Genomic DNA, 12,541 nt, shown 5'->3' on the forward strand with positions numbered 1-12,541 from the left:
ACCCTACAAAGGAAATCATTAAGGAGAAAACAAATCACCTGATTTTTTAATCCCTTTTTCCTTAATAAGAAGTTTATTCTTTTTTCTGTCCAATCTTAGGAACCAACAGACTCTAGGGACTGTGTCTTATCTTGTTTACCATTAGTCCTCAGTGTCTAGCAGACTACTTAGTATATAGCTCAATCTGTCTTCATATTGCATGAATATTGGTTAGAAACCTAGTTCTCAGCTCCATCTGTCAATCCATCAAATTCAAAATGAGTACCCAAACCCTGAGTTCACTTAGCCACAATGTGACAAACACAGTAAGTAAAACAACCACATGGTTTCTAGGTGGTTTTTGTCTAAAATTCTGGAATTCATCAATAGTAGTTTCTTTTACTGTACTAAAATATACATATCGTCAAATTTACCATTTTAACCATTTTTAATTATACAATTCAGTGGTGTTAAGTACATTCACAGTGTTGTGCAATCATCACTACTATCCATGCCCAGAGCTTTTTAAGCATTCCAAATTGAAACTCTGTACCAGTTAAACAATGATTCCCTATCAGCCCCCACCCACCCCTGGTAACTTCTATTCTACTTTCTGTCTCTATGAATTTGCTTATTCTAGGTAATTCATATAAATGGAATCAGACCACATTTGTCCTTTTGTGTCTGGCCTATTTCACTTAGTATAATATTTTCAAGGTCCACTGATGTTGTAGCATGTATCAGAATTTCATTCCTTTTTAAGGCTGAATAATATTCCATATGTTATAGACCACATTTTGTTCATCCCATTCATCTGCCAATGGATTGGATTGCTTCCACCTTTTGACTATTGTGAATGTTGCTGCTATAAACATCCAACAGCAATTTGAAATAATGCAAATATTTATAAGCTTGCCTTCAGATTTTAACAGAAACTATTGTCAAATATTAATACACTATCCTAAAACAATAGCAAGAAAGACTCAAAACCACGTATTCTTTTAAACTAGCAATTCTATTTATAGGAACTTGCCTTAGAAAATAGTCAAGAATCTGTGCAAAGATTTAACTATAAAGATGTTCATTCTAGCACTTATGGAAAAAACTAAACATAAGCCTAATTGGTGTTTAATTAAGTATCTCAAAATGAGGTATGCCACAACATTAAAAATAACACTGTAGGCTGGGCACGGTGGCTCACACCTGTAATCCCAGCACTTTGGGAGGCCGAGACGGGCAGATCACTTGAGGTCAGGAGTTCGAGACCAAACCAGCCTGGTTTAGTGAAACCCTGACTCTACTAAAAATACAAAAAAAATTAGCAGGGTGTGGTGGCGGGCACCTGTAATCCCAGCTACCCGGGAGGCTTAGGCAGGAGAATCACTCGAACCTGGGAGGCTGAGGTTGTGCCACTGCACTCCAGCCTGGGCGATGGAGACTCTGTCTCAAAAAACAAAACAACAACAACAATAAAACACTGTAGTCTTCAGTGAGATAAAAGACGTTCCCTATATATTATATGGTTAAATGTAAAAAGGAATATATACAAGCTTACAGACATAACTCTGAAATTATGGATTTTTCTTTCTGCTTTTTTGTATTTTCTAAAACTTTGCACAATAAACATGTGAAAATATGTGGGAAAAAGTTTTTCAAGTGAGTAGTCAAACCACCAATAAGAAAATGCTTCCCTTCTCACCACAATCATGCACTGCAAAGTTAAGCCTGTATATCTTACTATGTTAGGCACCTCAAAGGGCGCGGTTTGTCACAAAGATTTGTTAAGAATTATGTCAAACCAAAAATGCACAGAAATATCAAATTTGAAAAGCTGAAGAAAAAAAACCTTGAACTAAAATAAACAAAATAAAAATAAAATAAAACAAACAAAATAGAGACAAATACTCCAAGTTGTTCTACACATTCAACTCACTTCATCAAAATTCCAGCTGATTTCTTTGCAGAAAACATCAAGCTAATCCTAAAATGCATATAGAATTTCAAGGGACCCATAATAATCAAAGCTAATACAATCTTGAAAAAGAACAAATTTGGAGGATCCATACTTCTTGATTTAACAACCTACTACAAAGGTACAGTATTAAGACAGTATGGTCCTGGCATAAGAATAGATGTATAGATAAATGGAATAAAAATTGAGTTCAGAAATAAAGCCATATTATTTATGGTTAATTGATTTTCAACAAGAATAGCCGGGTGCAGTGGCTCACGCCTGCAATCTTAGCACTTTGGGAGGCCAAGGTGGGTGGACTGCCTGAGCTCAGGAGTTTGAGACCATCCTGGGCAACATGGTGAAACCCCATCTCTATAAAATACAAAAAATTAACCAGGCATGGTGGCAGGTGCCTGTAGTCCCAGCTACTCGGGAGGCTGAGGCAGGAGAATCACTTGAACCTGGGCAGTGAAGGCTGTGAATCGCTTGAACCTGGGAGGTGGAGGATGCAGTGAGCTGAGATCTCACCACTGCACTCCAGCCTGGGTGACAGAGTGAGACTCTGTCTCACCCCTGCCCCACCCTCCCCATCCCCCCAAAAAAACCCACAAGGTTGCCAAGAAATTTGGGAGGCCAAGGAGGGAGGATTGCTTGAGCCCAGGAGTTTGAGACCAGCCTGGGCAACATGGCAAGACCCCATCTCTACAAAAAAATTACAAAATTAGCTGGGTATGTTGGCATGTGCCTGTAGCCCAAACTCCAGGAGGCTGAGGCAGGAGGATCCCTTGAGCCCAGGAGGACAAGGTTGTAGTAAGATTGACAGAGCCACTGCACTCTAGCCTGGGTGACAGAGACCTTGTCTCAAAACAAAACAAAAAAATCTTTGCCTTCAGGTCCATGGTGTTGGGAAAATTTTTTTTTAATTTAAAAACAATAGGCTGGGCTGGGCACGGTGGCTCACACCTATAATCCCAGCATTTTGGGAGGCCAGGGCAGGCCGATTACCTGAGGTCAGAAGTTCTAGACCAGCCTGGCCAACATGGCGAAACCCCGTCTCTACTGAAAAATACAAAAATTAGCCAGGTGTGGTTGTGTATGCTTGTAATCCCAGCTACTTGGGAGGCTGAAGCTCAAGAATCACTTGAACCCAGAATGCAGAGGTTGCAGTGAGCCAAGATCACGTCACCACATTCCAGCCTGGGCGACAGAGCAAGAACCTGTTTCAAAAAAAAAAAAAAATACTTAGCCAGGCATGGTGGCATGCACCTGTAGTCTTAGCTACCGGGGAGGCTGAGGTGGGAGGATCACCTGAGCCTGGGAAGTTGAGGCTGCAGTAAGCCACTACAGTCCAACCTGGGTGACAGAGTGAGACTCTGTCTCAAAAAAAATTAATTAATTAAAATAAAAAACAAAATAAAATCTTATTCAGACCCCTAATATAATTGAGGAGTGGCAAGTACTGGTGCTCTGGTATAATAATTCTAACACCTGGCTTCCCAAAGTATAGGATAAGAAGCAAATAAGACCTGGGCGTGGTGGCTCACACTTGTAAACCCAGCACTTTGGGAGGCTGAGGTGGGTGGATCACCTGAGGTCAGGAGTTTGAGACCACACTGGCCAACATGGTGAAACCCCATTTATATTAAAAATACAAAAATTAGCCGGGTGTGGTGGTACGTGCCTATAATCCCAGCTGCTCGGGAGGCTGAGGCATGAGAATAGCTTGAATCTGGGAGGCAGAGGCTGCAGTGAGCCAAGACCATGCCACTGCACTCCAGCCTGGGTGACAGAGCAAGACTCTGTCTCAAAAAAAAAAAAAAAAAAAGAAGCAAATAAGAAGGATGAAGAAAGAAATCTTCCCTCAGTCTTTTAAAAACCAGTACCCTAAGACAAAAATATGTTACTAGAGAAAAGGAGGGGCATTTTACATGGATAAAAGTTAATTCATCAAGACAATATACCATAAACACATCTAACAACAGAGTCCCAAAATACATTTAATAAAAACTGACAAAACTGGAGAAATAGATAATTCAGTAATAGCAAAAGATTTCAATACCCCACTCTCAATAATGGAGAGAGTAACTAGACAGAAAATCAACAAGTATATGGAAAACTTGGTCAATACTATCAACCAACTTGACCTAAGTGACATCTACAGAACACTTCATCCAACAATAGCAAAATAGACACTCTTTTCAAGCACACATAGAACATTCTCTGAAAAAAAAAAATCATATGCTATGCAATAAAACAAATCTCAACAAATTTAAAGAGATTGAAATCATACAAAGCATGCTCTCCTACCAAAAATGAATAAATTAGAAATGAACAACAGGTTAAGGACAGACATATAGGTCAATGGAACTGAGAGTCTAAAAGCCGTAACATTTATGGTCAATTGATTTTCAATATAGAGGTCAAGACCATTCAATGGGAAAAGAACAGTTATTTCAACCAAACTTGTGGCATAACTGCAATCCACATGCAAAAGAATGAAGCTGGACCCCGACCTCGTACCATACACAGAAATTTAAAAGTGGATCACAGTCCTAAATACAAAAGCTAAAACTATAAAACTTTTAGAAGAAAACATTGGAGTAAATGTCAGTAACTCGGGTCAGACAATTCCCAGCCACAACACTAAAACCACAAGCATAAAAGAGAAAATTAAGAAGCTGCACCTCGGCTGGGCGCGGTGGCTCACGCCTCTGTTTGGGAGTCCAAGGCAGGTGGATCACTTGAGGTCAGGAGTTTGAGACCAGCCTAGCCAACATGGTGAAAACCCATCTCTACTAAAAATACAAAAATTAGCCAGGCATGGTGGCATGTGCCCGTAATCCCAGCTACTCAGGAGGCTGAGGCACAAGAATCGCTTGAACCTGGGAAGCAGAGGTTACAGTGAGCCGAGATCACGCCTCTGCACTCCAGCCTGGGTAACAGAATAAGACTCAGTCTCAAAAAAACAAAAAACCAAAAAAACAGAGAAGCTTCACCTCATCAAAATTTTAAACTTTTGTGCTTCAAAGGATACCTTCAAGAAAGAGGTGAAGACAACCTACAGGGGAGGAGAAAGTATGTGCCAAATCATATATGTGATAGGGGATGGTATCAAACTATATCAAGAACTCAATAATGGCCGGGTGCAGTGGCTCACACCTGTAATCCCAGCACTCTGGGAGGCTGAGGCGGGTGGATCATTTGAGATCAGGAGTTCAAGACCAGCCTGGCCAACATGGTGAAACCCCATCTCTACTAAAAATACAAAAATTAGCCGGGCAGTAGTGGTGCACGCCTGTAATCCTAGCTACTCAGAAGGCTGAGGCAGGAGAATCGCTTGAGCCTGGGAGGTGGAGATTGCAGTAAGCTGAGATCGCACCACTGCACTCCAGCCTTGGTGACAGAGTGGGACCCTGTGTAAAAAAAAAAAAAAAAAAAAAAAAAAAAAAAAAAAAAGAACCCAATAATGACAAGACAAATAATCCAATCTTAAAATAGGCAAAAGATCCGAATAGACATTTCTATAAAGAAGAAATCCAAAAGACCAATAAACACATAAAAAGTTGTTCCACATCATTACTTATTGTGGAAATGCAAATCAAAACCACAATGAAATGCCACTTCATACCCTACAATAAAAAAAGACAGTAACAAGTGTTGGCAAGCACATGAAGAAAACAGAACCCTCATACACTGCTAGTGGGAATGTAAAATGGTACAGCTGCTTTGGAACACAGTGTGGCAGTTCCTCAGTAAGTTAAACAGAGTTACCATATGATATCATCTACCTAAGAGAAATGAAAACATATGTCCACACAAAAACTTGTACAAGTGTTCATAGCAGCACTATTCACAATAGCCAAAAGGTGGAAACAATTCAAATGTCTATCAACTGATGAATGGATAAACAAAATGTATTAGGTGTAATAGAATATTAATGGGCAGGCTGGGCACAGTGGCTCACACCTGTAATCCTAGCACTTTGGGAAGCCGAGGTAGGTGAATCATTTGAGGTCAGGAGTTCGAGACCAGCCTGGCCAACATGGTGAAACCCCATCTCTACTAAAAATACAAAAATTAGCCAGGCGTGGTAGTGGGTACCTAGAATCCCAGCTACTCAGGAGGCTGAGGCAGGAAAATCGCTTGAACCCAGGGGGCAGAGGTTGCAGCGAGCCAAGATGGCGCCACTTCACTCCAACCTGGGTGAAAGAGTGAAGCTCCATCTCAAAAAAAAAAAAAGAATATTACTGGGCAATAAAAACGAATGGTGTCAGGTGTGGTGGCACACACCTATAATCTCAGTTACCCAGGAGGCTGAGGTGGGAGGATCACTTGAGCCCAGAAGTTCAAGGCTGCAGTGTGCTATGATCACGCCCATGAATAGCCACTGCCTGCTACCCTGGGCAATATAGCGAGGTCCCATCTCTAAAAATAAAAAATAATAAAAAAAAAGGAATGGAGTATTGATATATGCTACAACAAGGATGAACCATGAAGACATTATGCTAAGCGAAAGACGTCAGAGGAAAAGACTGCATACTATATGATTTCATTTATATGAAATGTCCAGAAAATACAAAGCTACAGAAACAGAAAATAGATTAGTGGTTGGGGCTGGGGCACAGGAACAGGATTGACTGCAAATAAGCACAAGCAATCTTTCAGGGATGATGGTAATGAACTAAAATTGAGTTGTAATCAAGATTTTACAACTCTATAAATTTACTGAAAATCATTGACTTTTATATTATATTTGTAAATTCTATGTTATATAAATTGTATCTCAATAAAATATGATGTCCTGGCCAGGGCCAGTGGCTAACACCTGTACTCCCAGTATTTGGGGCGGGAGTTGCCGAGGCAGAAGGATAGCTTGAGCCCAAGAGTTTGAGACCAGCCTGGGCAACACAGGGAGACCCTGTCTCTACAAAAAACAAAATTAAAAAAAATAAGCTGGGCATGGTGGTCCACGCCTATAGTCCCAGCTACTAAGGAGGCAGAGGTGGGAGGATCATTTGATCCCAGGAGGCTACAGTGAGCCATGATTGCAACATTGCACACCAGCCTGGGTGACAGAGAGAGATTCTGCCTATAAAAAAATTTTTTTTTAAATATGGCTGGGCGTGGTGGTACATGCCTGTAATCCCAGAACTCTGGGAGGCCAAGGTGGGCAATCATCTGTGGTCAGGAGTTCCAGACCAGCCTAGCCAACATGGTGAAACCCTGTCTTTACTAAAAATACAAAAATTAGCTGGGCGTGGTGGCAGGCACCTGTAATTCCAGCTACTTGGGAGGCTGAGGCAGGAGAATCACTTGAACCCAGGAGGCAGAGGTTGCTGTGAGCCAAGATAGTGCCATTGCACTCCAGCCTGGGTGACAAGAGTGAAATCTGTCTCAAAAAAAAAAAAAAATCTGAAAGCAAAACATTTTGATGAAAATCAAAACCATCACATTATCAAATATGCCTTTTAAAAACTATACTTACCCTCCCACCCCTCATTGTGTCCACTCTCATCTTTAGCCTGGCCTCCTGGGTTAAGAATCCCAGGAGGAAAGTAAAGGCCTGACAACAATAAAATGTAATAGCTGGTGACCTAAAGGTAAACAACGAATAAGAAAAACTAGGCCAAGAACTTCACTAAGTATAACGTATCTGGGACCATCGTGGATTCAATAGCTTCCTTTTTTTCTTTTTTTTGAGATAGGGCCTCACTCTGTTACCCAGGATGCAGTGCAGTGGAGCAATCATGGCTTCCTGCAGCCTTGACCTCCCTGGGATCAAGTGATCCTCCCACCTCAGCATCCCGAGTAGCTGGGACTACAGGCGTGAGCCTCCACACCTAGCTAACTTTTTGTATTTTTTTGTAGAGACAGGGTTTTGCCATGTTGCACAGGCTAGTCTCAAACTCCTGGGCTCAAGCAATCTGCCTTCATCACCCTCCCAAAGTGCTGGGATTATAGGCATGAGTCACCATGCCAGGCCTCAATAGTTTCTTGACTATGGTATATGTGGGGCCATCGTGGATCTTCACCATAAAACAGTTTAAGAACACAGGCTCAGCCGGGCGCGGTGGCTCATGCCTGTAATCCTAGCACTTTGGGAGGCCGAGGAGGGTGGATCACGAGGTCAGGAGTTCAAGACCAGCCTGGCCAAGCTGATGAAACCCCGTCTTTACTAAAAATACAAAAATTAGCCGGGCATGGTGGCAGGCACCTGTAATCCCAACTACTCGGGAGGCTGAGGCAGAGAATTGCTTGAACCCGGGAGGTGGAGGTTGCAGAGAGCCAAGATCGCACCACTGCACTCCAGCCTGAGCAACAGAGCAAGACTCCATCTCAAAAAACAAAAACAAACAAACAAACAAAAAACACAGGCTCGTGCTTGTTTTGGCAGCACATATACTAAAATTGGAATGATACAGAGAAGATTAGCACGGCCCCTGCACAAGGATGACATGCAAATTCGTGAAGCGTTCCATATTTTTAAATCCCAATATCCACTTTTTTTTTTTGAGACAGGGTCTCACTCTGTCGCCCAGGCTTAATTGCAGTGGTGTGATCACGGTTCACCGCAGCCTTGACCTCCCAGGCTTAAGCGATCCTCCGACTTCAGCCTTTTGAGTAGCTGGGACTACAGGCACGTGCCACCAAACTCCTAATTTTTAATTTTTTTTGTAGAGATGAGGTCAAGCCACATTGCCCCGGCTCCTCTCAAACTCCTGGGCTCAAGAGATTCTCCCTCCTTGGCCTCCCAAAGTGCTGGGATGACAGTCATGGGCCACCATGCCTGTCCCCAAAATCCACTTTTAAAGATAATTCCATTCTAGTTATCTAGCAACTTTGTAAATTAGAATAATTTAATTTAGCCTTGCAACTTAATAAAAAAAACTTTGGGCTTCAATATAAAAATATAAGTATTTTCTCTGGCAAAGGTGGGAAAATTCACATTTTCCATGAAAAACTAAGGAAATAACATTAATTAAAAGCAAATTCTGGCTGGGCGCAGTGGCTTACGCCTGTAATTCCAGCACTTTGGGAGGCCGAGGCAGGCGGATCACGAGGTCAGGAGATCGAGACCATCCTGGCTAACACGATGAAACCCCGTCTCTACTAAAAATACAAAAAATTAGCCGGGCGTCGTGGCGGGTGCCTGTAGTCCCAGCTACTCCGGAGGCTGAGGCAGAATGGCGTGAACCTGGGAGGCGGAGCTTGCAGTGAGCCCAGATCGCGCCACTGCACTCCAGCCTGGGTGACAGAGCGAGACTCCGTCTCAAAAGAAAAAAAAAAAGAAAAAGCAAATTCCACTCCAAAGTCAGTATATTGAGCATAGAAGGTTCACATGTTCCTTTTGCAGTCTTTCAGCTTTGTGGTTCTGACCACAGTCAATGATCACAAACATATGAATAACTCACTGCCTTGTAGTACAAAACTGAGTCTTGGTTCTCATAAACTAATATAAGACCTGACTAAACATAAAAATATTTGAGGCCGGGCGCCTGGGAGCGGTGGCTCACGCCTGTAATCCCAGCACTTTGGGAGGCCGAGATGGGTGGAACACGAAGTCAGGAGATCAAGACCATCCTGGCTAACACGGTCAAACCCCGTCTCTACTAAAAATACAAAATTTTAGCCGGGCGTGGTGGCGAGCGCCTGTAGTCCCAGCTACTCGTGAGGCTGAGGTGGGAGAATGGCGTGAACCCGGGAGGTGGAGCTTGCAGTGAGCGGAGATCGTGCCACTGCATTCCAGCCTGGGCGACAGAGCGAGACTCTCTCTCAAAAAAAAAAAAAAAAAAATTTTGAGGCCGGGCGCGGTGGCTCACGCCTGTAATCCCAGCACTCTGGGAGGCCGACGCGGGCGGATCACGAGGTCAGGAGGTCCAGATCATCCTGGCTAACACGGCGAAACCCCGTCTCTACTAAAAATACAAAAAATTAGCTGTGGCCGGCGCCTGTAGTCCCAGCTACTCGGGAGGCTGAGGCAGGAGAATGGTGTGAACCCGGGAGGCGGAGCTTGCAGTGAGCCGAGATTGTGCCACTGCACTCCAGCCTGGGGAACAAAGGGAGACTCTGTCTCAACAACAACAACAACAACAACAACAACAAAAAATATATATATATATGTTTGTATGTATATATGTATTTGAGTGGATTCTTCAAAATCCATTTAATTTGGTGGATGTTAAAATATAAGGGTATTTAAATATATTTATCTAGAGTTATTAAAACATACTTGGAATGAACTATTACCAAAGTGAATTCATATTTCCCAGAGTTTTAAAAATATTATTTTGGCAATTATAGGTACTGATGAGAAGAAATTAGAACCACAAAGAGGCGATTCTAGAAACAGCATTTTTCTTCTCTTATTTCCTATCCCAGATCCTTAGGAGTTGAACTACCTTCATATGAATAGAAACCCCATCTCTACTAAAAATACAAAAAAAAAAAATTAGCCGGACATGGTGGCACATGCCTGTAGTCCCAGCTACTCGGGAGGCTGAGGCACGAGAATCGCTTGAGGCCAGGAGGCAGAGGTTGCAATGAGCCAAGATCGCGCCACTGCACTCCAGCCTGGGCGACAGAGTGAGACTCAGTATCAAAAAAAAAAAAAAAGAAAACAACGAAGGGTGAGCACCAAACCTATTTACATGGCAGTATAAAAATAGAGATCATCTCTATCTTGAGGTTCAAAGAACTTTAGGGAAATGTCAGAACACAGATCGTTTTCTGTGCAAAATACTTCCAAGCCCTATAAATTCAGAAAGAAAAGAATAAAATAAATAGCATTATATTCATCTTGCAATCCCAATATAAATATATAATTACAAAAACTTTCACTTAAACCTTTGTGTTTTTTATTTTTATATCTTATATTCCTATTTTCAATATATAAAATTAACTCAATGATATATATATATACACACACACATGTGTGTGTATATATATATATGTTGTGTTTATAAATGTTCTGGGAACAAGATAGTATTTCAGTTAAACTTTGTAAATCACCTTGGGTGTTGAATATTTTCATTAATAATAGCTTTTGTGAACTTATTATTTTGGAATTCAAAATTAGCTGATCCGCCAAAAAAAAAAAAAAAAAAAAAAAAGAACACAGGCTCGGTCGGCCGGGAGTGGTGGCTCACGCCTGTAATAATCCCAGCACCTGGGGAGACTGAAGCTGGCAGATTGCTTGAGCTCAGGAGTTCAAGACCAGCCTGGACAACATGGCAAAACCCTGTCTCTACAAAAAATAAAAAATTAGCTGGGTGTGGTATTGTGCGCCTGTAGTCCCTGCTACTTGAGAAGCTGAGGTGGGGACGATCACCTGAGCCCAGGGAGGTTGAGGCTGCAGTGAGCTGTGATCACACCACTGTACTCCAGCCTGGATCACAGAGTGAGACTCTGTCTCAAAAAAAAAAAAAAAAAAAAGAACACATGCCCTGGAGTGGGAGAAATCTGGAATCAAAGTTCTGCCTTTCAATCCTTGGAAGAGATTTCGGGCAAATTAGTTAACCTCAATCATTCTTCATTGCATTTGTGAAGTCTCACAGGACCAATATGAAAATACACATATAAAATATTTAGCACAGTGCCAGGCACAATATAATAATCAATAAATGCAAGCTTTTATTTTCTATGTCTCAAAAACCCCTAGGGACAGCACTATATTAAAGTACTATTCAACAATACTCCAGAAAACATTAAATGATTTTCAGGAGACTCTATTTAGGAAGGCAGAAAACCATATATTTTCTAAAGTTTTTCAGTAATGAACCATGTAGGCATTGCCAAAGGGATATGCTCCAGTGACCAGGATAATATCTCTTCTACATTCAACAATGTAGAAACATGGCCCAGTGAAAAAGTTTACAAAAATCAGGCCTCAAACCTGGAGTCTCTTACTAAGTTCACAGTTATATATAATTACCTACATGTAGCCATTTTTCCTTCATAAAATGATAAATACACTTATCTAAGCCCTAGGAATATATATAAAGACAACCGTGGCTGGGCACAGTGGCTCACGCCTATAATCCCACCACTTTGGGAGGCCAAGGTGGGTGGATCACCTGAGGTCAAGAGTTCGACACCAGCCTGACCAACACGGCGAAACCTCGTCTCTACTAAAAATACAAAAATTAGCTGGGCGTGGTGGCACGTGCCTATGATCCCAGCTACTCAGGAGGCTGAGGCAGGAGAATCGCTTGAACCCTGGAGGCAGAGGTTACAGTGAGCCAAGATAGCGCCACTGCACTCCAGCCTGGGCAACAGAGCGAGACTCCATCTCAAAAAATAAAAAATAAATAGCCAGGCATGTAGTATGCGCCTGTAGTCCCAGCTACTTGGGAGGCTGAAGTAGGAGGATTGCTTGAGCCTGGGAGGTTGAGGCTGCAGTTAGCAGTGATTGTGCCACTACACTCCAGCCTGGGTGACCGAGTGAGACCCCGTCTCAAAAAAAAATAAAAGACATATATATATATATATATATATATATATACACACATATATATATACACACATATGTATATATATATAAAAAACACAATGTATGTACTATATTATATATATACACGTACATATACATATATATAATACAATCATGTG

General features: G+C 41.8%; 1 protein-coding gene and 1 non-coding gene across 6 annotated transcripts in view; one reads left to right on the top strand and one right to left on the bottom strand.

Annotated features, from left to right (window-relative positions):
* The window catches only part of WNK3 (WNK lysine deficient protein kinase 3), a 164,330-nt gene that overhangs the window by 141,065 nt on the left and 10,724 nt on the right, over positions 1-12,541 (bottom strand). The gene's annotated exons all lie outside the window — the stretch shown is intronic.
* Positions 8,312-8,418, top strand: LOC112438665 (U6 spliceosomal RNA). Its single transcript, XR_003027046.1, has one exon. It is a non-coding gene; the product is annotated as a U6 spliceosomal RNA (small nuclear RNA).

This window comes from Pan paniscus, chromosome X, assembly GCF_029289425.2.
Source record: "Pan paniscus chromosome X, NHGRI_mPanPan1-v2.0_pri, whole genome shotgun sequence".
Classification (NCBI taxonomy): Eukaryota; Metazoa; Chordata; class Mammalia; order Primates; family Hominidae; genus Pan; species Pan paniscus.